This window comes from Euprymna scolopes, chromosome 6, assembly GCF_053919585.1.
Source record: "Euprymna scolopes isolate OS-2025 chromosome 6, ASM5391958v1, whole genome shotgun sequence".
NCBI classification, from domain to species: Eukaryota; Metazoa; Mollusca; class Cephalopoda; order Sepiida; family Sepiolidae; genus Euprymna; species Euprymna scolopes.
Window position 1 is genome coordinate 129047778 of NC_136487.1, and position 26105 is coordinate 129073882.

General features: G+C 34.4%; 1 protein-coding gene across 6 annotated transcripts in view; it reads left to right on the top strand.

Moving 5' to 3' along the window:
* LOC145277957 (putative monocarboxylate transporter 5) overlaps window positions 1-26105 on the top strand; it is a 129844-nt gene that overhangs the window by 14245 nt on the left and 89494 nt on the right. For 2 of the 6 annotated variants that reach the window (XM_080130072.1, XM_080130073.1), the window contains exon 2: window positions 14739-15079. The gene's annotated coding sequence lies outside the window, so the exon portion shown is untranslated. Of the gene's footprint in view, window positions 1-14738; window positions 15080-26105 lie in introns of those variants that run through there. The other 4 variants (XM_080130075.1, XM_080130077.1, XM_080130074.1 and 1 more) reach the window with 3 other exon arrangements.

The following is a 26105-nucleotide window of genomic DNA, read 5'->3' on the forward strand; positions in this document are numbered from 1 at the left end:
TACTTAATCCCATTTCTGTCCATTAGTTAAGGTCATTTGTCTCTATTTATTTTCCTTATTTTTAGTGTGGGGAAAATCCAGCTCCCCAAAAAGAGGCATTCTGTATTTGGAGAAAAATAAAATTTAAGTCTAGAAGCATTTCTCTTTCACTGATCTAGAACAGGAAAAAAAATTGAAATATAGTATCAGAACAGATACTACACTTTGAATTATTTGAAAAGTAAAAAATACAATTCAAATTTTAAGAAAACATGAGGTGCAAGGTCAGCAAAAATGTGGGGAGTGGGGGTGTCGTTTATCTTACTCTTAGCTAGAATTATTATAGTAACATCTATTTCATGTTTCGCTATCTTTGTTTCGTTTTCCTTCAGTTGAACTTCTCAGAAATCAAGGAGCGCGCTACTTAGAGCTAACACTTCATCTCTATGAGATACACAGATATTTGAATGTTCCATAAAAGTTCTTTAACTAACAAACACTGAGTTTATAAAGAAGTTGAGAACATCATTTTCCTCTCTGCAATTGACCATTTTAATATGTTATAGTATATCGTTTGTTATCTCTAGATTTTACTGGATTCCAAGACAAGAATTCATCTAGTTTAGTAGCATATCCTGCTTTGAAGTAACATCACTTGAAGAAGATGCACCATTCCTCATAAATGCCAGTGTGGATTAACAATACAGACGAGATCTTATTTAAACCGTGAATGCTAAGTGATTTTGAATGTTTGGTCAGGGTTTACTTGTAGGGAAAAGTATCCCCATGCCAGTGTGTCCTGAAAAACACCTGTACAGAGAGACATTAGACAATTGAGAATAGCGTCTAGTAGGCATTCAAGTTCTCTCCTTAGCATTTAAGTTCTCTCGTCAAAATTCAATTTCTCTCCTTAGCATTCATTCTCTCCTTAGCATTCAAGTTCTCTCCTTAGGATTCAAGTTCTCTCCTTAGCATTCAAGTTCTTTTCTTGGCATTCAAGTTTTCTCCTTAGCATTCAAGTTCTCTCCTTAGCATTCAAGTTCTCTCCTTAGCATTCAAGTTCTCTCCTTAGCATTCAACTTTTCTCCTTAACATTCAAATTCTTCTGTGCTGTCTCATGACAAATTGAAAGCGGATGTTTCTTTGTGATATCATAACTAGAAGATTAGCTTACACACCTAACAGACTCTTTTGATCCGTTTTTTTGTTTTTCATTCAAGTTCCCTCCTTCTAAATGGATTGCCATCATCACAGCTAAAGAGGTTCATCTACCCCTTATATGGTAACTCTTTGGAATATCAGAGCAACACTAAGAGGTGTTACGCTTTGCCAAAGAATGACCTGGAACTATGCAAGGTAGGCGCATTCAATTCACTGAGATATTATCCATACCTACATATCTGGTGGTGACTTCCTTCAGTCTTGACATACTATGGATACCCAGGGTAAGGGTGCCTGCAAGTGAAATTTTTTGGCAAGAGTTGCGCAATCTCCAGCCAAACCTCTTCTGAGTCGACATTGTCGAATACCAGTGGCAAGTGGAGGTTCAAAATAACTCGAAATAATGCCAAAATAAGCGGAAAGCGCATACAGCACCTAGAATTCCTAAATGGTCACCCATCTGGTACTAGCCAGACTCAACGTTGCTTAACTTCGGTGATTTGATGAGAACTAGTGTGTCAACACGATTATGCCATACACTATCTATAACTTGCTATTTATAACTTATATACTATAATTCACACTAGGGGGCTATTTTACCTAAATGATCCTATCAAATGTGTTGAAAATTTAAGTTTTATTTATAGGGTGTTGCAACAAAATCTGACCCTTGATAAGAAGTAAGGTGAAGCCTCTGGATACCCCTAAGTCTTCCAGCAGGATATTGCTGCTGCACAAGACAACCCAAGTATGGCTGTTCTACACTGTTTCTCACCACGGGTAGCCAGACTTGTGACTTACACTTTTCACCTGACTGCAACCCTGTTGATTTTTTTTTCGGGGGGGGGGGGTTGAGGTCAAGACTAACAAGCACACCCATAATGCGGTTGAGTCTCTGTACTGGCGTTTGCTGCTACAGACAAGGACATGGTTGCTAAAGCATCTGACTCATTTCATGCCAGCCTTGAGACGGTCATTCCTAATAAAGTAAGCTGTTGGGTCTATGCATATACAACTTTTTTTTATTTGTATTATTTGGATCCATCGGACCACTGTTCATCTTTTTTTTTATTTTCTCATCTATTTTTATTGCCTATTTCGTTTTCTATTTTCAAGTGTCCGATTTTGCTACAATACTCTGCATATATATGTGTACAAATTCATTGGAAGTCAGCTGTGAGACAACAAAGTTGACCCTCCTAACTCTTTCTAAAGAATATACCATCTACTGATTGTTTTAAGACTGTAAACCAAACTGAAGCGGCACTAAACCTTGGCGGGTTTAACCAGTTTCATGGGAGAATGTAATTCATAAGTGGTCTCCAGTCACATGCATATCCCTGTCAGGGGAGATTACAGCGTTAGGTTTTTGCGGCTCTTGCAGGGAGATGTTGATGTTCCATATATACCACCTGTTATTCCCAAATGATTATCCATCTTGTACTGACCAGCTTCAATGTTGCTTAACTTCAGTGATCTAATGAGAACCACCGTCTTTATGTGATTATGCCTACTATAAGTATAGACATAGTATATGGCACAATCACGTTTACACACCAGTTCTTGCCAGATCACTGAAGTTAAGCAATGTGAAACCTAGCCACTACTAGATGGGTTACCATTTGGGAAGGCAAGGCACTGTATGTACCGCAAGGTAAAATACAAGGTTAGGAAACTAGCGCAGTCTATCCTTTTTTCGAGGGTATATGGGCCTCGCTTAAGCTGGCAACCCATCTAGTGATGGTGTCACGATAAAAATACTCTTGATAGCCCTAGTGAAGCATCAAGTATTCAGCTACAGACAAGATTTGAATTACGCTACAAACTCGTGTAGGGAGTTCAATCTCGGCTGCATGATACATTACGTTTTATAGGTATAGGAGTCTAAACAAGCAGGCTGGTCTCTAAATACGAGTGGTAATTAAGTGGTAGAAAAAGAAGTAGGCATAGCGTTTGAGAGTGGATAGTTGCCTTATTTTCATCCTAGCGCAAAGCTCGAAGAACTGCAATTATGAATTTAAAAATAAACAAATAGTAATGTTGTAGTAGAGTTACAAACAAGCTCATCTAAAACAAACAAAAAACAAAAGGTGTGCTCTCTCTGCCTCCGGCATGGAAATACCAGAAGAAGAAGACATGAAAGGTTTAGTATGTTTTATAGAGGAGGATGAGATAAGCCACGTGAAGTGGCGAGAGTTACTGAACATAAAGGGGGCCAAATTCTAAAGGAAGAGAGGTGGTATTTCGCTCATGCTTGAGCCATAAGCAGTAATAATTTTTTACACTCTACAGAACAAGCTATTTCGGCTAAAAAAACAACATAATTAGCAGGAAAAGCATTTGACATGTGGCTGATACGTGAATTTCATGGCGTCTTACCTGATCACACAATGTCTAAATGGCTGGAACAGGTCGAACTGGTGTGTGAAATGTGTGGTGCTGACAGCATCAAACGTGTTTTACCAGCAAGCTTAGAGGCAGAGCTTTGTCATTATACCCGTTATTTAAAGCAGGCGAAACAAGTTATTATCCTTGTGACTTTTGTGCTAGACCCTTTTGCTGCATTTGATAAGTTTGTTTTTTGCCGTTTCCACCCCGAGGAAACTGTGGATAAATACTTGGGTGGCCTACAAGACCCTGCATGTCTAATAGATGAACACTCCTCTGATCTTTGGCTAAATTGAGCTTTTATGTCAGGACTCTCTTGTTCAGTTAGACAACAATTGCATGGATCCTTGAGGATGGAGCACATGACTCTGGAACGGATTCTTGCTAGATCTCAAGCTATCATAACAAAAGTAGCGTGGGTGAGCCTGGGTTCTTCCTCATGTGTTTGTGAACCCGCCTTTAACCCCCAACCACACGCAAGATGCAGTCATAGGGCCACAAATCTGAAGGTCCTAATCATTTTGCTGCCTGGGGGAAAAGCAAGAAGTTTGTTCCCAGAGATATACTGCTATCGACGCCAGCAAAAAGAACATGTAGCGTTGAGGTGTCTGGGAAATGAGGCAAGGGGCGAGAGCCCAGCACTACTCTCTTCCCACATAAACTAGAAGTGCTTCCTGTGATAAAAATAAAAATAAATGGGCTAGATCAGATAGCGTTAGTGGATTCTGGGTGCTCCTCATCTGCTGTGAGTGAATTGTTATGTCAACCCAAAGTACAATAAAGTACCAGGATTCTGGCAACACATAGGAAATACCTTATAAGCCATGGTCTTGGCAGCATAACTTTATCAGTGACAAATAGGAATCCCTTGAATACTGATGCTAAACAGCAAGCCATTGCGATTCGACCTCCTTTTGGGGATGGTTGTAACCAAGGAATTTGGTGATGTGCATATCAATGAAGGAGGTAAGGTACATTTTGCTGAGGTGTCTCTCGCTCTGGGTGCAACAATACAGCTGGAACAACCTGACTTCCATGCAGAGTTCGACCAACATGCCAAATCCTGGATGGTGCCATGAAAGTGATTTGGTGATCAGCAGTAGGAAAAATTATACAACAAAGTACCGGATTATAAGATCCCTGTAAAAGCTCATGCAGAATATAAAAAGGATTGCAAGCCTGGACTGATAATGGGTGGTTCATATCAGGAATTAAATGAGCACATGGACCCATTTATGGCCCACACAGACATATGCAGCAAAAAGTTGAGAGAATGGCGGCGAGTAAGATCGAATTTATCAGTGTTAGACCTTAGTAAGGCATACCATGAAGTACATGTGCACCAATGACTGACCCTATCAAACTAATCAAGAGACGAAGGTATTGCTTGACTTGCATTGAGTTTGGATTCATTTTGGCACCATTCGTCATGCAAAAAATTCTTGATGCTATTTTAACAAAGGACAAGTGCCTATATTGATAATGTGTATGTGGACAAGAGTGTTGTGTCTGTGGTACATATAAAGGAGCATCTCTACAGCTTCGACCTCCTCAGCAAAGAGCCAAAGATGCTACAGGATGATGTAGAAGTGCTTGGTTCACAGGTTTGGAAAGAGGATAATGCTCTGTATTGGAGAAGAGGGAATAAAATCCAAGATATGCTTCACGTCGTCACATAACAGAATGTAATTTCATTATGTGGCAACTTGATTAGGCACCTTACCATGGGTGATTGGCTTCATGTTGCCATGACATTCACCAAGTAGAAAGCAACTGACGTCAGCACTAATGAAATGACAAAGTAAATGACACCTCTCTCAACACCATGATTAAGGAGAAGATCTGGTGCATCAAAAGCCAAGACCTTAGCATATGGGTCAACTCACTACTGGTGTGTCATTGGTATATGATGGGACTGTGGTAGAGGAGGCTTGCTGGTTATGTCTAAAAATGGACTCTCAATATATTAACCTTTTGGAACTTGATGCCATTATTAAAGGAATAAACTTGGCAATCCTTTGGAAGACGACTACCTTGCATTTGTTCACTGATTCTACCCATGTTTATAAATGAATTTCGGATACTCTTACGGGCAGAGCCAAAGTGCGAATCAAAGCTACAAGTGAGATGCTCATTCAACAGGTGCCTTGACATGATAATAAAATTGGTGAAGGAATACGCACTGTTGATGGATGTATTCTTGGTCAAATCTAGCCAAAACAATTGAGGAGAGTGCCTCAGAAGTGGTTTGATGCAATTAAGAGGACACTGAGCCTGTGGTATCTGCCTGCACTGCATTCGTGAGTTCAATCCAATCAGACCAAGATTGTTAACTGACAAAGCAATCATCCTAGTGTGAGATAGACACTCCAAAACAGATTGACTCCAGGGTTTGCCACTGTGAAAACTGTCATCAGAGAATGTGAATAGTGTCAATCAATTAATCAGTCACCCATGAACTGGTCACAGGGTGCTTTAAATGTTAAACATGGCACCAAGTAGCGATGGATATTACCCATTGCAACAGGGGCCCATTATTTTTATGTTGATTGACTGCAACCTCACTTGGTTTGCCATCTCACAACACCTTCCTCAACAAGATGCGTAAAATGCAATCAACCAGCTGAAAATGCTCTTCTATGAGCAGGGCCCACTGACAGAGATTCTGACAGACAATGACACTGTTTTTTTTGGAGCAGTTTGTTTAAAGCCTAGACGAGTGGAGAATTCTACTTTGATTCTGCTATGCATATGTCCCCTCTAGTAATGGCACCATCGAGCGATGTCACAGAACTGTAAAAAGGATTGCAGCCAGAAAATGATGTATTAACCGGAAGCAGTATACTGGGACAACCTTAAGCTGATGAAAGAAACTTATGGAACACCAGCACACAATCAACAGCAAGCTCTCTTCAAAATGGGCGATCGAATGTTAGTAAAGGCTCCACGTGAACGATGTACCAAAAAGTATGGAGTGGGACGTGTGACTGGAATCACCAGTACACAGAACATATCGGTCCACGGAATGCCACACCATGTGAAAGATCTACGACCCATAGTAGGATCAGAATTGCTGATGATCTGTTCTGACATGTCTTTAAAGAATGCAAGTGAAAGATTTGTGACAACTGGAGAGAACATGCAAGCATAAATGAATGTGATGCCTCTTCTCATGTAGACTCAGTAAGTATACCGCCGTGAAGAAGCACATCACACAAAAAGACTACCTCCCGAATGTATTATGTGTGATTACAGGATCAGAGAAGGAGTGTAGTAGTAATATTACAAACGACCTCACCTCAAAAAACAAAAGGTGTGCTCTCTCTGCTGCTGGTATGGGGAAATCAGGAGATGAAGACATGAGAGATGTGGTGTGTTTTATAGAGGAGGATGAGATAAGCCACATGAAGTAGCGAGAGTTATCTATATATATAAAAGGTGAAAGTGGCGTGCAGATTTTTGTATGTTCACAAAAGGCTTTTTTCGGGAGGGGGGGAGGTCTCGACCATGCTACTATTTTTTAGAAGGTTCAAACTTTTTATATACTCCCTAGATTATAATATCTACGATTTATACGAACGGACGTCGTCTCTACATTTATTTTGATTGACTTTTGTAAAATTCCTTCTATTCCGTCTTTTCGCGTGTTTGTTTCGCATTTTTTTTTTTTTCATATAAAAGTGAAACTAATCGGAGTGAAGTGGGCCGCCTGGCTTTCCGACTGGGACCTCGAAAAAACGCAATTAGCTTTGATCAATGTTAGGGAACCCCTTCATATCAAACATTTTCTATTCATTTGGAGAGCTTCCCCCTTTTTCGGGGGAGCTGGTTTTCCCCAAATCATGGGGAAGCAAAATATGGCAGAAACTGGCCTGTAGCCAACCTTCATTTCTGCATCTGCATGATTCTTAACTTATTCACTTCAAGTCAACTTTTTGATTGACATCGATAAAATTGAACGCTTTTCACTTCCTGTCGCGTCTTAGCGTAGCAGTAAGATCTCAGCTTTTCTTTCACTTTCTTTTTTACTTCGTGTCACGGGTTTGAGCCTGTCTGCCTACTAACACCCGGGCAATGCCGGACATTCCAACTAGTCTATTATATAAAAGACAAAATGGGCATGAGTGTCATAGGAGAACATATTCTCTCCTATGATTGGATTAAGAAAAATATAAATATTTCTTATAATATATAAAAATGTTTATTGATATATTAATTAAACATAAAGACGTTTCTAGAATGTCGTTATTCATAAACATAAATAAGAATCGGCGTCTATAAAACAAAAAGGACTAGAACGCCTTTTTGTTCTTTTTTGAGTCTCTAGAACATTCCAGGAAGTTCCTTTCAAAACTCATATAAAAGAAACGCTATTGGTGGGTAAAGTCAGTTCGTGACATATTTTTGGGATGTACACATAGGCAACCAACGTCCGGATTCCGGCTTCCTCATAACGGCCGTAAAAAACAAAAGTCTCACTGAAGGAAGAACTGCTGTTTGGATTCTGGTAAAGTTTTTATTTATTCTTTGAGTTTGTTGACCGAAAAGCACATATTACGTATAGAGCAAACATTTCAAAACACAATACATAAAGAAATACTTTCTTTATAATCTAAGGGAGACAATTTTATTAGCGAGTTCGCCCTTCAAAAAATAATAATCTTTTTTCTTTTTTCTTGTTAATTTATTTTTTAATAAATTTCTTTTTCATTAAATCTTTTTCTTTTGTTTTAATTTTATTACGTGTAGGTGCTGGTAAATCCCTAGAACATACGAGCTATCATCAGCACACATATGTAATAATGAGCATTTGTGTATGTCCGTGAAAGGCTTTTTGGGTGGGGGTTGGATTCCAGGAGAAATTTTCTTAGACTTCCTAGATCATAATATCTCAGATTTGCAAACAGACATCGTCACTATCTTTATTTTGATCAAGTTTTAAAAAATTCCCTCCATGCCATTGTTTTGTGTGTTTGTTTGTCTTTTCGTATAAATAAAGCGAAACTAATTGAACGAAAAGGCCTAGCACCTGGCCTTCCAGCTGTGTAGTATCTGTTCTGTAATTGATCCTTGGTGAATTTAGGGGAAACCCTTCATACTGAGACAATTACTATTTATTTGGATACTGCCAGGGTGCCCCTTTTTTGGGGGAGCTGGTTTTCCCCTACATCACAAACAAGCTTCATGGGAGGTTTAAAAACAACGCCATTTCTGCAAGTCATCTTTTTGATTGAAATCACTAAATTTGAACGCTTTACACTTCCGGTCGCGTCATGGAGTCGAGGTAAGACGTCAGGTTTTCTTTCACTTTCTTTCTGCCTTTACGTCACAGATTCGAGCCTGCCTGCCTACTACCATTTTTTTTTTTTGCTCAACACACACCTCCAAACACCCGGGCAACACTAGGCACTCCCACTAGCTGAATATAAAGAAGGCCAAACTCTAATGGAAGAGAGGCATAAACTCTACAGAACAAGTAATCAAATAAACAAATAAAAAACAAGTGAAAAATAATAAAAACTGATTAAAAAATACGTTTTTAAGTATTATGAAAAAAATTCAAAACTGTTTAAAAATAAATAGATAAACAGTTATTTTATTGTCTATTTTTTTTTTTTTTTTACATAGGCATCACCACATTATCAAGGCCAAGAGGCCACTCAAGGATAAGGGTTAAAGAGTGTACAGTAGAAATTGGACAATATAGTAATCATTAGTAATGAAAATTTGGTAAATTTGATAACTTATATGGAACGGCTCATCAAGAACTTATTTACGTTAGACTTGAACACAACCATATTGTAGTCAGCCGGAAAGCAGGAAAACGGACGACAATTCCACAGGCGTGCAATTCTAAGAAAGAAGCTTTGTTCATGGAATCTACGTTTAGGTTTAGGCACAGATAAAGAGTGGGGGGAATTATTGATAGTGTTTACAGCTAGACGAGTGTTTCTTGTGAAAGTTTGGCGAGAGGGGACCATAGATTGAAGCTCAGTCGAACACTTTCTATGAAAATAACGATACATCAGAGACAAACTCGCAACATCTCTTTTGTGAGATAGAGGTTGCAAGGAAGAGAAAAGGACATCTACGAGGCCACGAAGTCTATTTTGAACTCTATCAAGGCAGGACAAGTCCTTTCTAGCAGCTCCTGCCCAGATGTGGCAACAGTATTCCATCCTTTTGCATAGGATATATATATACAATTATATAAATGCAACTTTGTCTGTGTGTGTGTGTTAGCTTGTTCCTTATAGACTCTGAAACGGCTGAACAGATTTTCTTTAAAGTTTACAGAACTTTAGTGTATAACTCTGGGAGTGATCTTAGTTAAGTTTTGTCTTAGAATACCACGATAATTACCAATAATCAATAATCAAAACCGTTATTTTAATGTATCTATCATCGGTAAAGCCATTTTTCCATGTCGTCACTTAGCAACAATGATAGAAAAATAGACCGTGAAAATTCTACTGTGGGTAAGTTTATACCATACTTTTTTTTTTTTTTTTTTTTTTGCATGACGTGGTCGGTAAGTTCAAACTCTGCATGTAAATTTCTTAATTTTTTTTTTTTCATTAACTGCAAGGAATTTTATAAGACTTGAAAATTTACATTTTTTTTTTTTTTTGCATGATGTGGTCTGTAGGTTCAAACCCTGCACATAAAATAAAAATTTTTTTTTCATTAAATGGGAAGAAGTTTATATAAGATAATTTTATAAAAGAAACAGTAGAATAGAGGAGCTAGATTGCAATGTAGAATAACATACATTTAGGACTACGTTAGCGCATGGAGGCATGTGAAGCTTCCTCCTGGGCAAATCACAGATTTCAATGACAATAAAAATATAGAAGTGTGAAATATTCATTGATCCTCATTCTATCCCGGGCAACGTCGGGTCTCCCTGCTAGTATATATATATATATATATATATATTAAAACTGGTAATTAGTAAAAAAACCTGAAGAGAGTGCTCAATACTATTGCAGAACAAATATGTGTTTTATTTTTTTATTACCGTTTTATCTGTTTGGTTACATATGTTTCGGATGTTGGACCATGTTTACGATCCAACAGCCTCATCAGACCTTACAGAAATGGTTGTTAGTATTTGGAAGAAGTGTTTTAGAGGAAATGTGTGTGTGTGTGTGTGTGTGTGTGTGTCTGGTCACAAATAGGTTCCTATATGGTTGACTATTATAGAAAACTGATCACATATAATGATAGAAGATGTATTGAGACACAGGAATGGGTATGTTTGATCTAGCATAATGATGATTCATTAAAATTGTTTGATCTAGCATAATGATGATTCATTAAAATTGTGGGGTCTGCGTTCGCGCCTGGTCCACAAAGTATGGAAATAAAAAAAAAAAAAGTTTACAAGTGTTTTTGATATAGATGAACATAATAATACTTCGATAAGTATGTTTCAACTTAAATAGGGATGGTATAATAAAATTGTGGGGTCTGCGTTCACACCTGGCTTCCATAGAATGGAAATAAGTACAAACTTTAATAAAGACTTTTCATATCTATCTGCGTAAGTATACTTTGATAATTATGTTTCAGTTTGAAGAAATATGGCATAATAAAATTATGAGGTGTTCGTTCGCTCCTGACCTCCATAGAGTTGAAATATGTCACAAAGTTAACAAGGTTTTTTTAATATAGATCTACAGAATATTGTGATAAGTGTTTCGGTGTGAACAGGTATGGTATAATAAATTATGGGGTTTATCTATTTTATTTTTACTTTCATCATATTTGGCTTTGGTTTTGATACCCCCAAATTCGAAGCTATCTCTTTACAACCCTTCCTTTTCATAAGCTATCATACTTTCATAAATCAGAGTCCATTTTCTGTAGGCTGTTTTTGAACCCAATCAACGACGGGTAATTTTGCTAGTATATATTTAAAGCCACACTGTTGAGCTGTGAAACTGCGAAACAGTACCGTATGTGAATGACTATAATGCTCCCTATCTTGGGTTGAGCATATTGGGAAGTGATATACAAATTACCATTAGCATGTTAAGCGATGCTCTTTGTGTAAACAAATTGAGCTCAGGTATTTGGACAATGTCAAAACATTGTTAATTCACTGCCTGCGTAGCAGAAGCCGAATAGCTCAACAATTAGAAGCTCCGACTGTCATTTGGGTGGTCGGGTTTCGATCCTGGCTTGAGGTAGTTGCTTGTCTAGCCGCACTGATGAGCTGTAAAACAGCGAAACAGTACTGTATATGGATTACTATATAGACTATATATAAATATATATATATATATATATATATATATATATATATATACACAAAGAGCATCGCTTAATATGCTAATGGTAATTTGTATATCACTTCCCAATATGCTCAACCCAAGATATATATATATATATATATATATATATATATATATATATATATATATATATATATATATATATATATATAACATTCCAAAACCGGAACATCTATTTAATTCTCCATCATAATATTTTGTTTACATATATATATATATATATATATATATATATATATATATACGTACGGGATTTAATGAGGAGCCACAATCCCCCCCCCCTACATTCATTGTCATCGAAACTGGAGTAATTGCCAATTTTTTAATCAAATCGATTGATTCCCTGCTTTAATTGGAGATCCACGTCGGTGCACCGAGAGGAAACTTTGCATGCTTCCCTGCAGTGACTTAATCCACAATACATTGTAGTCCACATTGCACTGTAAAGAATCTACGGTTGATTTTATAAAATTATCGGTAAATAATGGCTTCATTTAAAATTTAAAATGCAAATGTCAAGTATGATGACTCAATTGTGCTCTAAACAGAAACACTCATTTCGAACGCACCCCTGTCCTATCAAAGAACCAGCTGTTGATTTTATTAAATTATTTTCTACATAATCACTTGAATTAAAGTTAAACGTACAAAAGACAAGTATCATGGTTCAGTTGCGCTTTAACAAGAAACATTCATTACGAATGCGCATCTGTCTTATAAAAGAGCCTACAGTTGATTTTATAAATTGGGTGTTTCACTTTTTGTTTTAATTTTCTTATCACTTTGTTTTTGCTGGGGATGGGGCATTCTACCGGATGCCAAACATTCTCCCATTAGTTTAGTTACTCCAACCGAGAGACCTTTTTAAGATTCTAACTGTCCCTTTGAGTGAAATTGTTTGTATTTCTCTTGCACTTGGTTCACTGGGTATATTCGCCAGATAGTTTTTGAAATTCGTTTTTATTAGCCCGGTTGCTTTTATAATGATTTGTATGATTGATATCTTCTTCAGATTCCAGTTTCTTTTCATGTCGTACATAAGTTGTTGGTATTTTGTTATTTTCTCCCTCTTTGCTCTGTTAAGGCCAGCATCATTAGAAACTGAATGTGCTGTGATAAAACTTCTCAAATGCACTTGTGATGTTAGATTGTATAAAAGTGTCAACTTTGGTCAAAATTGGACTTCCTTCTTTAATAGGATTGTTTTCGCACAAATATTAAGCATTTTGTAGCCCCCCTCATATTTTGTTTGTCTCTTTTTTACCGAACAAAATATGGAAGTCGTAGTTAAGCAAATGAACATTCAGTAAAACCGGATTTCATATTTAATATACAAATGTTTATAATATTATTAATCGTTAAACTGTGTAAATCTTAAAACCTAACAAAATTATAACAAAGATTAATTATTAATTGCAGTTTGAAGAAGATAAACAAAGGTTTTAAAAAATCATTAAGTCGCTTCTGTTTTTCCATAGTTCGTATAGTTAACAGAAGTCTGACGTCACGGAATGCGATCCTTTATTTCACAATTCTTCACATTCGTTTGGCAGTGCCTATTGATACTTATCGGACGAATTCCGATACAAAATCTATATAAGAACACTCTCAGACACATCAGGTAGCTTCGTGTGAAATTTCTTAAAAATTGGCTCAGCCGTTTCCGAGTCCATACGGAACTCTCTCTCGCACACAATCACAAAGTTCATTTTAGATAGATAGATAGATAGATAGATAGTAGAAAGAAAGAAAGAAAGAACAGTTCCGTGAACTCCACCACCGGGTTTGAGATAATTTGCATTTTTATGAGTGCCTGCAGCCTGCAGTGCTTGTGGCTCTAAACGCAATAGCCGACAATAATCCGCAGTTTTAATAAAAAGAAATAATAGATTATGCGGACTTTATTTTAAAGCCGCGAACATTTCATAACTGTTCGGTGATGATTAGAAGAAGGAGTGGGGGGGGGGGGTACAGAAAATTATATTTCGGAATTTTTTTTAAGATGAGGATTGATGTGCCTTTTATTATTTTAGACTGCTAGTCTCAGCTTTGTTATTGTATTCCCAACGTTTCGGCCGATGTAACTTCTGACTTTGTTCACGTGCATCTTTTCGAACTTGGGAAACTTCTCGTTGCACTTTAAAACCTTAAATATTCAGCGCAGGCAGGCGCAGGCGCTCAGTCGAAGTTGGGGGAAGTTCAGTTTGAAATTCTGCCATCGTTTCCAAGTCCGAACAGTGGTCCGAACAATTCAAATAATTAAAAAGAAAAAGAAAGTTACTTTCAGAAGAGGAAGAAAAAGAAGAAATTATTTTTAAAATAGACAATGAAGATGAAAAAAAAAAAACAAGTACTTAAAAAGGGGGGGGGGGAGAAAGAAAAGATATAAATTTAATATTACATAAAAGAAAGAAAGAAAAAAACACTAACACGCCTGACAAATAATTCATCCGGGCTCTATGTTAGGATCAAAGGGCAGTATGTGTTGATACTGTAGGAGCCCATCCCCCCAAGCGTTATCTCTTTCTTTCGCTGTGGATTTTCGCGAGGAAGTGCCGGTGTCGATACGAGTAAATAGCTAACTTTGGTTACAATCCAGAGTACTTTAATCGAACTACCCGACAGACCGGTAAAAATAAATAAATAAATAAAAATTAGAATAAAAAATAAATAAAAATACCTCCTGAAGAAGGAGGAGGTAATGTTTAGGAGGATGGCATTTGTATAATAATCAAAATAAAGCTACCGTCACGAAATGTTAGTTCCGTGTTTTCTGTGAACTGGAAATACACAGAGAAAAATGAAATGAGAGCTTACAAAATTCGAACACACGAACACATTTAAAATTGACATATAGATTTTTTTTTTTTTTTAATTAATTTATTTTATTTCATTTTTTTTTTTTTTTAGCAGATTTCGATTTCGGATGGTAATTATATTCTGACGTCATCACCGGCCGTCAACCAATCAAAATACTCTCGATGAAGGAGACCCCCTTGCGTCGACCAATCAGCGACAGGCCGTCTTTTTACCTTGTGGAGTCGATCAGCTGATCAGAAAATTTTTTTTTTTTTTTTTTTTCGGAGTTGCAGCCTCTATCACACACTCAAGTCTAATATATGGATCTAGTCGCCGCTATATATCAATGAACGGTGGATAAAAATCAAAAACACAAAATCAAAAAAAAAAAAAAAAAAAAAAAAAAAAAATTTTCATGGTTTACTTCAGGAAAGGAAACAGCCCATATCTCGGTAAGAGCTGGGATATTTCCTTTTCTTTTTAAAATGTTTTGTCTTCCTCATATATATATATATATATATATATATATATATATATATATATATATATATATAATTATTTTTCTTTTCTTTTTTAAACAATTTATTTTTGTATGTCCATATTTCTTTAAAAAAAAAATCTATATAATAATTCAGCAGATTACCCGTCAAGTTTTACTAGTTTATATGCGAGAAGCACTTTTTATTTTTACCATGTGAATTTCACCGGATTTCAGCTTTTTACAATTAATTTTACTTATACAAATTATATCTTTATTGTTTTGAATTTGGAATGTTTCATGAGTGCATTTTTTTTAATTTATTTTTATACGTATGAACATTATTGCACAGGGGCGAGGGACACATGTTAAGGGGAGCGAGCCTCCCTCACGTATGTGAAGGCGCCCCTTACGCCATAGACCTGACGACGTAACAGTGAAATTAATAACCAGATTGTTCGTTTGGGATTTCTATTTGCTTAAATAATTTAATGGGGGTCATTTGATATTAAATGAAAACTATCAGTTTTTAAATCCCTTGTTTTTTTTTTTTGTTTGTTTTTTCCGAAACCATCGTTCTTTTCACAAGAGCAGAAAAAAAAAAAAAAAACTATAGAGGGCATTTATTTCATTTTGTTTTTCACCGGCTTCAAATATCGTATTCAGCTAGTCTGATATATTTTTTTCGTACTTATGCAAAGAAGATACCGTGCTGAAATAATGTTACTATAAAAAACAAAAACAAACAAAAAAAAAACATTCTTAACATGAGGATGAAGGTATTTTGTAACTATGTACTTTCACCTAAGATTTAATAAAGAAAAGATACCGTAAAACTTAAAAATACCATTTAAAAGAAAGAGCACGATACTGTCTCTGCATGATCACGGTTTGTGTGTGCGTGTGTGTGTGTGTGTGTCTCTCTCTCTCTCTCTCTCTCTCATATATATTGCATAAAATAAAATTGGTTCACCGGTGTAGCATTAGCAAGGTTGGTCTTCGATCAGTAAGAAAAACAAAATACCGGCATTTAGGGATTAAAAACGGCACTTCTGCCGTTTACGTAGGGTGCTTTTTTGAGAAAGGTTTTCAAGTTAAATTGAATTTTTACGGTATCCTTTGCTAGGTTAAGGTACAGAATAGTTAACAAAGCCCTATGTTAATGATCAATTCAGCATAGTTCATAAACTGCAGAAGTACCTTAAATATCAATATATAGTTTATACAGATGTGATCAGATTTGTTTAACTTCTAAAAAAAAATTTTTTTAGTGTTAATTCATAGATTCGTATATCAACAATCAGGGTTCGGCGTATTTTTTTTTTTCCTTTCTTCCTCAGCGGTGATCGTCAGTAGTTGTAATAGCTCCATGCATATACAAGTATAGCAACTAAGCTGCATAGAAATGTTTGATTCCAACGAAGAAAGTATTCAGGCTAAATATTAGCCTGACGATGCTTCGTTGGAATAAAACGCAAATGTTTCTGTAGTTCAGTTCTGTTTTTTGAATCCTGAAATAAAAATGTGTACGAAAATCTTATTTAAACACGTGTGTGTCGTGCAATCGTCGTGCCGCGTGCAGTGCACTCTTACGCAAACCGTCTTTGATTTCTTTCTGTGAGCAATTTTTAAAACGTCATACTTCAAGCAAACACAGTTAATCTCTGTATTAATCAAATAAGACAACTTTGTGTTTCTCGTGACGATGAAAATTTAATTCGTATTGTTTTTGTTTTTAATATCAGTCGAATATTTATTGGAACCGAAAATGCAATAATTTAAAGTAATACGAATTAAAAAGAATATTATAAAATTAAATCCACCAGAATGCATGTTAGTTTCGATGCTTGTGCACTCATGTTATTTTGTTTAAATAGTATTTTCAAGTTTTACGATATTAAATTGTACTTGTGCAGTGGCACTGCATGCACTAGTGCACTTATTGATCCGTGCTGAAATAATGTTATTTAAAAAGCCATTCTTAACATGGGGAGGGTGTTTTGTACTAATTCTGTACTTTAACCTTACAATTGAATAAAAAAAAACTTTTATACATGGAAATACGATTAAAAATAATAGCGCGGATCAGTAAGTGAGCACCTTGGTTAGGTGAGAGTACAGAATAATTACGAAACACACTCCCCCCTCCCATGTTTGGTTTTTCTAAATATTATTTCAGCACGGTAACATAAGTACCTTAGCGTCTTTTCTTCGTAAACAAGTCAGCCATTTTAATCTTTTAATAGTGGAAAAGAAAACAAAAACGGAATGAATTATTGGTACTAGTGCAGAGAGTAGTACCAATAATTCAATCCGCCGGACGTAAATAATAACGTTATTTAAAAAGCCATTCTTAACATGGGGAGGGGAGGATGTTTTGTAGCTATTTTACACTTCAACCTTACAATTGAATAATAATAATAATAATAATAATAATAAAAACAACTTTAAACTGGGAAATACGATTTTAAAAAATAGCGCGGATCAACTTTCTGCACTAGCACCGAATTATTTATGACCCTTCGAAGCTGAAAGCGTTTAAACTGCCGAATTAGAACGTAATTTCAAACCTTAAGATTCTCATGCAGCTAGTTAATTTTATCTTGAACTTTTCAGCTTTACGATGGCTTCGATTGAAACAGCATTCACTTAACAATAATCTAGCTTTATCGCACTTGCGTAATAATTAGGCTATATTTTTATGGTATTGTTTCGTCATTAAAGTATTAATTGAATCCTAGTGTTATGAATCTGGAATTAATTTGCTTAACGGTGTTTTAATGGCAGCCATCTTTAAAGCTGAAAAGTTCCAGATAACCATTTTTTTATAATTGACATTTTTTAAATTCTATTTGACAAATCTGAATTAACCATTCATATTCCTTCAAGGCCACCTTTGACCTTTTTAAGTGCTAGCTTGTCGTAAGAGAAAACCATGTTACGCGCACTTTGAAATATATTATCATTTATTTCAAATAGCAATGATGTCATTGTTAATAGAAGGGGAAGGGATGCTGAGAAAAAAAGAAGGGGAGTGCGAAATCAGAGAGAGAGGGAGGTGTATATATAAAAAAAAAAGGAAACAAATTATTGTAATATACAAACAGGATTGAGAACAATTTTTGGTTGATATAAATTTTGAGATTTCATGATTATAAAGTAGAACCGTTATTGTGTGCTGAATAAAACGAATCATAATTTTCTTAAAAATGAGAAGTATTTTAATGGACTCTATAGTCTGAGATTCTTTGGAATCGTAGTTTTTGCTTCGTCTGTTTAGTTTGTTTTAAATTTAAATTCTGTGGCATAATAACAGTATTTACACCTAAAATCCGGAAAAATATTTTAAATCTAGGTTAAAGCTGAATTAAATATGTTAAATTAAAAAAAAAAAATACTTTTCATTGCTGACCATATTGGTTAATCTAGTAAGGTATTACAACTGAAAAGCGACCACACAAAATTAAACTCTGGTTCCTGAAATAAATAAGACTCTTGCATTCTATTTTTTTTTTTTTTACATAGGCATCACCACATTATCAAGGCCAAGAGGCCACTCAAGGTACAGTAGAAATTGGACATTTTTTACTGGTATATTTGCATTATATATAATCAGACGTTAGCTGAACAAAAACATTAAAGTGCTCAATCGCAGGTTATATGAGAGCTAATATAAAGCATTCCTGTTGGAACCTAGCGGCACCGAAGAATCTTTCTCTTGGGATCAGACTGATGAAATCTGGGTATCCACAACAAAAGCTGTTAATGTTAAATAAAATATAGGTGCTAATGCACTTACTGATCCGCGCTATTTTTTAAATCGTATTTACAAGTTTAAATAAAGTTTTGATGTTTTTTATTCAATTGTAAGGTTAAAGTACAGAATAGGTACAAAACACCCTCCCTTCCCCATGTTAAGAATCGCTTTTTAAATAACGTTATTTCAGCACGGACCATAAGTGCATGCAATGCATGAGTACCAAATATATTATTGTAATTCGTACGAATTAATCTAGCGAATCATGACTGTTTATATAATAAATCTCGATAACAAGTGTGTATGTTTGGTATTGTCCGTAAAAAAAAAAAAAATAAATAAAATACTACGTTTCTCGTCTATACGTCACTTTGATAAGTTTACATTCAATTTATTACTATATTATTATTTTTATTTGAATAAAAAAAATAAGGTAATTTTAAAATGAATTTGTAAAAGAGAAAAAAATATTTTAAATTAAAGATGACTTTTGATTTTTTTTTTTTTTTTTTTTCTCTAAACCTTCCATCCGGCAAAATAGCTCTAGGCTTTTCTTTTTAATTTTGAAATAAAAAAAGTTGGGCGAAAGAAATGCAAGTCCTCTCCTCCGCTCCTGCGAACATTTTTGTTTTTGAAAATTATTAAAGACTTATTGTTAAGCAATACTGTAAAATTAAATTCAATTTCAGAAAATGCATATATCCGGACGGACAACGCCAGATAAATACAGCTAATTTTATTTTATTTTTTATTTTTGTTTAAATGCAATCAACGTTGTCAATTTGGTGTACAATAAATGTCGATTTCACGAGAATTTATTTACATATATATATATATATATATATATATATATATATATATATATATATAAATTTGTTTTACGTAAAAAAAGGGAAAAATGTTAAATGAACGTTACGTTATAGACAAAGGCGACTCTTAAAGTTGCTAAAAATGTGAAGGCAAAAAGCGAAACAGCTGAGATGTTGACTTTGTGATTCTACTTTGCCATCAGCAGCAGCCGTGAAGGTTTCACATTTTTTCCACTTTGAGGTTGTCATTTTCATCGTTAAAAACACGAAGTAAAAAGCAAATATTTTTACTGTTTAAATATGAAAACTAACCTCAGATGGGTTACATGCACTAAATACACGTATAGAAATCTTTCTAAATGCTTTAAAGTGCTTTAAACCCGTGAAAATAATAAAGAATCCAATTTATTTGTGTCCATAGTATGCAACGGACAAAACAAAGAACGAACGTATCGTTATTATTTTTCAATATTTTTATTTTATTTATTTTGTTTTTATTTTAAATTGTATTAAACATTATTTATAAAAAATATAATTAAAAACATTTAAAAAATAAAATAAAAACAAAACTTGAAATGATCACTCCCTTCGAGCAGCTTCTTATTTCTTTTTTTCTGGAATAGTATTGCCTAGGAGTATTTTTTTCTTTTTTGTCTGTTTGGATTACGAAATTATTTACTAACATTTATTTTCACAAGAAGTTGAAAAATGGAAATGTTCTCAAAAAAAAGTACTGGCTCCTCCAGCAAATAGGAAAATATATTAACGATCAAAAATAAAATTAGAATACCGACCTTGGCCTATTTAACTCTATTTTAACCAAACTAGAAATCGGTTTCGAGTCGACAACTTGAAGACTTCAAAATCACTTTCGAAGTTCCTACGGCCACGAACAAATTGCTTAGCGACCACTTAATATAGTTGGGAACTTATTTGGAAAAGAAGCAAAATAGGGATTATGCCTTTTTTTTTTTTTTTTTTTTTTTTTTTTTTTTTTTAAGAAAATTTTAAAGTTAAATTTTATTTCCGAGATTTCATTTTTGTTTATTAAATTGTCAGGTGAAAGTACAAAATAGTTACAAAACACCCTTTCCATGTTAAAAATGGGGGTTTTAAATAACGCTATTTCAGCACGGTCCGTATTCTCATTTTGCTTATTATATTTATAATATATATAATAAGTCGTCTACGGTGTATAATTCGGCATCGAAAGTAATTTTGAAGCATTTAAATTTGCAGATAGTTATTTTGGGTTAGAATTTTAAAATTTTAGGCCAAAGTCAAGTTGTTTATTTTGTGGTCTTACTAAAACTCAAATTTAGAGGCGCTACTATTCTACAAAAGAACTAATTTTCAATTTTTTATTAAATAGGTGTCTGCAGGTTTGAAGTGTTTTATTGCTGTGAAGATATGAAAACGTTCACAAAAATGTTCAATCACGAATAATTATACTGTTTTAACGTAAAGCTTGGCATCTTTATTGAAATGTATCCCTCCTCTCCCTTTCGCACTCTCTCGTTAGAGAAGCAAGCCGGCTACAATCCTTTGTCCTGATTTCCCAACAAGAAACCTGCTCGATTTTTTGTTCTTGTTTTTTCCCATGGCAGTATTTCAACATGCAGTATTAATTAAATACCTTAAAACGATCTTGCTACCATAAGTTAATTACTTTTTCTATTTAAATAAATTTACTTTTTAAAAGATTTCGTTTTAAGTTCCGTTTCGTTTTGTTCTAAATTAGTGCAGTTTCTATTTTTAAACAACTCCGTCTAAATTAGATTATTATGGCGATGGGTGGAGAAAAGAGCTGTACAAAATAAATGACTTTCGCAAGTTAAATGAATTTTACGATATCTGTTTTGTTTAATTATTTCTAATTATTTTTTTTTTACATTAATAAATTTAAACTTAGAAATATTTAATAACTTGGAATTTAGCTACAGGTGCCATAGGACTGGAGCATAAAACTTTTGTTTGATGGAGGAAAAGCGGTCAATTTTTACGACGTGCCCCACCCAGCGTATTATAAGCACCCCAACCTCCCCATGTTAAGAACGGCGTTCGGAATAAACCCCCCCCCAACATCGAAAGCCGTTCTTAACATGGGGAAGTTGGGGTGCTTATAATACACTGGGGCACGTCGTAAAAATTCACCGGAAAAGCTAAATATATTTTGAATCGAAATCACGGAATAATTATGGTGCTAATGCGCTTACTGATCCGCGCTATTTTTAAAATCGTATTTCCAAGTTTAATTAATGTTTTATGATTTTATTATTATTCAATTGTAAGGGTAAAGTACAGAATAGGTACAAAACACCCTCTTCTCCCCATGTTAAGAATGGCTTTTTAAATAACGTTATTATTTTAGCACGGATCAATAATTGCATGCATGAGTACCATACATATATCTATAATATAAACCTGAACGTCTGTGTGTATGTCTGGTCACGAATAGGCCCCTATATGGTTGTGGTTGACTATTATAGAAAACTCATCACATATAATGATAGATGTATCAAGACACAGGAATGGGTATGTTTGATCTGGCATAATGATGATTCATTAAAATTGTGAGTTCTGCGTACGCGCCTGGTCCACAAAGTATGGAAATAAAAAAATTTAAAAAACAAACGTTTACAAGTGTTTTTGATATATATGTACATAATAATACTTTTATAAGTATGTTTCAATTTAAATAGGGATGGTATAATAAAATTGTGGGGTCTGCGTTCACACCTGGCCTCCATAGAATGGAAATAAGTACAAACTTTAATAAAGACTTTTCATATCTATCTGCGTAAGTATACTTTGATAATTATGTTTCAGTTTGAAGAAATATGGTATAATAAAATTATGAGGTGTTCGTTCGCGCCTGACCTCCATAGAATAGAATAGAAATATGTCACAAAGTTTAACAAGGTTTTTTAATATAGATCCACACAGAATATTGTGATAAGTTTGTTTCAGTGTGAACAGGTATGGTATAATAAATTATGGGGTTTATCTATTTTATTTTTACTTTCATCATATTTTGCTTTGGTTTTGATACCCCCAAATTAGAAGCTATCTCTTTACAACCCTTCGTTTTCATAACCTATCATACTTTCATAAATCGGAGTCCATTTTCTGTAGGCTGTTTTTGAACCCAGTCAACGACGGGTACTTTTGCTAGTGTGTATATATATATATATATATATATATATATATATATATATATAATTTAAAACATTTATTTTGTGGAAATAATGTACAAGGAAAATGAAAACTATGTTTATTCTCTTGCTTACGTGACAATGAAATATAAAGTGCAAGTTTAGCTTGGCACTTATGGCGATAAAGAAAATCTTTTATTGTGTACCTACTCTTTATAGAAGGAAGATGTTATAATCCAAAAATTACGTAAATCGATCAAGTAGTTTAAAAAAAAAATTTTTTTTAAAGATAAGAAAATCGAAATTTACTATTTTTAGCAATTTTACTACTAAACTGCATTGAACCTAAGGCTTATTTTAACTCTCAACACTTCGAATTGAGTTGCCTCCCTTTATTTCAGCGGATTCAGTATTCGCTGAGTCGTAAAATTTGATTAGTTTGGATTAAAAAAATATACTTGATCAAATTATGTGAGTTTTGGAATATTTCATCTTCGTTCAGTGACTATTATGTACATCGTACAGACATTTCTATGTTTTCTTTATTTTTAAATGCCGCCATGTGTGCCAATTTGAACTGACACAAAATAGTTTTATTTTTAAATGTAATTATACAAACACGTCGTGTTCTTTTTTATTAAAAAAAAGAAAAACGGTTATCTAGCTCTAAAGTAGCTTCTAATGAAAAAACAAACAAACAAACAAAAAAATATCACTAGTTTTGTAACAATTTGGTTAAATTAATAATTTAATGACCAAACTAATCTTTGGTTATTGTTAAAATTTAACAAAATTGTTCAGCAATCAGCTGATTTGATTAAAATAATGTTTCAATTTAGCCATCTTAAAGTTTAAAAGTTCAACATAACAAAATGCTAGATTAAATGGAATTTTTATCTAATAAAATCAACTTTTTAATGACAATTAAAAAAAGAACAAAACAATTTTAATTATGAGCGGGATTCAATTTACTTATCTTGCTTGCCTCCCCACGAGAGCAAAGTTAGATGCAAGGTTGGTTTTTAATATGGGAAAAATCCAGCTCTCCCAAAAGGGTCACTCTGAATTGGAACAAAAATGTAAATTGTTTCTTTTTCATTGACCGAGGAAAGAATTAAGTGTAGCATCAGAACAGATACTGCACTTTACTCCTAAAAGGCCAAGGAAAGAGCATTAATAATGGCTATTTTATTACTTGTGCACTACTAGGACGGAATCATTTTTTGGTTGGGACATGCGGAGAGTGCATAGCAAGGGCAGACAACTTTCATCCATTACAAAAAATGTTTTGACTTTATTACAAATCTCCAATTTTGAAAGAAAATTTTTTTTCTCAAAATTCACACGCATTTCAATAATGCATGGTTATGTTTTATTAAAAATGTCTTAACAACAAAACCCTTTGGTTTGTGTTATTATAAATGCCTTTTTTATTTCCGAAATGTTTTACAAAAAACTCTTCATGTTTTAAAAATGTCTTTTTTTTTTTTTATATATATTATTTTGAAACTACCTTTTGTGTTATAAGTTTCTAATAAAAAAAAACAAACTCTTTTTCCAGAAAAATCAAAGAAAAAAAAAAACATTTTTGATTAGGTCATGAAATTACATTTGTCTGCCCCTGCTATGCACTCTCCCCATATCCCAACTGAAAACCAAAAAAGTGATTCCATCCTAGTAGTACACATTGCCGAATTTTTTTATTTTAACTTTGTTCGGCTTTCTTCAAGACTAGCATCTCTGTGTTTAAGTCCTTCTGCGGTTCTCGTTGGACGCAAAAAAAACTTTAAAAATCACTTTTTTTTTTTTTTTTTTTTTTTTCAAAAAATGTAACCCCTAGTTCCATAAATTTTTATAATAAAAGTTCACGTAAAGACTTTTTTTTTTCTGTCCAGCCGACCCTCAGAACAGGGGGAGACAATTCAAAACATTTTCAAGAATTGGTAAAGCATAACACAGCACAAAATAAACAATAAAATAAAATCTGCATCAAGTGCGCTTGAAAGCCAAATCACGACGTAATATTAGGAAAATAAACAAAAACAAGTAAAAATATTTTCCTAATATTACGTCGTGATTTGGCTTTCAAGCGCACTTGATGCGTATTTTATTTTATTCAAATTAAAACAACGTTTCTATATGAAGTCTCATCCTTGACAAAATAAAATCTTAATTATTTGAACATTCATTAAAGTAATTTTTATAGAATAATTAGAATTTGAAAATAAATTACAACAGGCATTTTTTTTTTTTTTTTTTTTTTTTTTTTTTTTTTGCGCATTTATTATTTTTGTGGACCGTTATTCTTCTCTTCATAGTTATTGTTTCACCAAGTTTCGGCCAACTCATCCTCTGGCCTTCTTCAGGTGATTAACCACAACAATATAGAAATGCTGAGTAGTTATGGGATAAACATAGGGTCCGAAAATCTAGCCTCGTTCTGAGTTTGGGAAAGGTGGGTCTGTCAACTATGTCGAGAACCTAACCCCTTTAAATAAACGCGGCAAGGAGAAGGGGGTCCTGTTTTATGACAAAATGAACAGTTTGATTTCTATCAGTGTTCAAGCGGCTATCCCTATTTTTCCAGATATTTCCTAAAACTAGATTTAAACTACTCTTCCCAAAAATTACGATTAAACGCAGTCGGTTTATAAAAAACACAGATGCATTCCTGATGGAACAAAATAAAAATCACTCCACTTAAAGAGTTTGTCTTGACCAAGGACAGAATAAATGTTACACTTTGATCCTGGGATTCGGGCTGAATGATTCAGTTTTTGGGTTAGGCGAGAAGTGATCAACTGCCTGATCACTCTCAGGCCATCATCCCAGGTCTTATCTTCTCCTTCAGAACTGTTGAAAAGAGTACCTCTCTTCCTTTAGGAGGATGGAGTTATGGCTAATTAGGCATCTTCACTGATGAATACCGATTATGACTATTTTTGTATCAGTCTCCTCTTTTCGAGGAGCTAGGTTTCCTATCTAAAGTCGACCTTATGTGTGAACTTGGTGGGGAATCGGGGGGGGGGGTTAAACTACTTCAAATATATAGTATTTCCCCCCACCCCCAACCACCCATACACACAAAAAAATATCACCCATGGAATCGTTAATAAAATTCACAATAATTTCTATAATAATCAGGGCTCTACATTGCGAGTGAAACCGTTGCATTTGTGAGTGATTTTTCAAAATGGTGACTAGAAATAATGAAACGCTTATCTTTTGGCGATTGCATTTTTTTCACTGACAGTCTTCCAAAGCTTATTACTGAGTGAA